The sequence below is a fragment of the Dufourea novaeangliae genome, unplaced genomic scaffold, assembly GCF_001272555.1.
Source record: "Dufourea novaeangliae isolate 0120121106 unplaced genomic scaffold, ASM127255v1 scaffold236, whole genome shotgun sequence".
Classification (NCBI taxonomy): Eukaryota; Metazoa; Arthropoda; class Insecta; order Hymenoptera; family Halictidae; genus Dufourea; species Dufourea novaeangliae.
Genome location: NW_015374110.1, coordinates 21,875 through 22,132, shown reverse-complemented (window position 1 = coordinate 22,132; position 258 = coordinate 21,875).

The window sequence follows — 258 nt, the reverse complement described above, 5'->3', positions numbered from 1 at the left end:
GTAGACGAAGCACCGTCTAACGCGAGAGTAACCAAAAGACAAAAGACGAAGAACGCTTTGCCCGGTTTGGACAATCGTTTTATAATGTTTTCCCCCCTTCCTTTATTGAAGAACGTGGAAGATACGGGGTAGCAACAAGCTATTGTTCGTCGGGGAATTCTCGAGTCGTCGTGGCGGTGTTTCGATATTGCTGATTCGTTCGGTCCGTCGGTCAACGTCCCGTCGGTCAACGTCTCGAGGATTCTCGACTACGCGCGT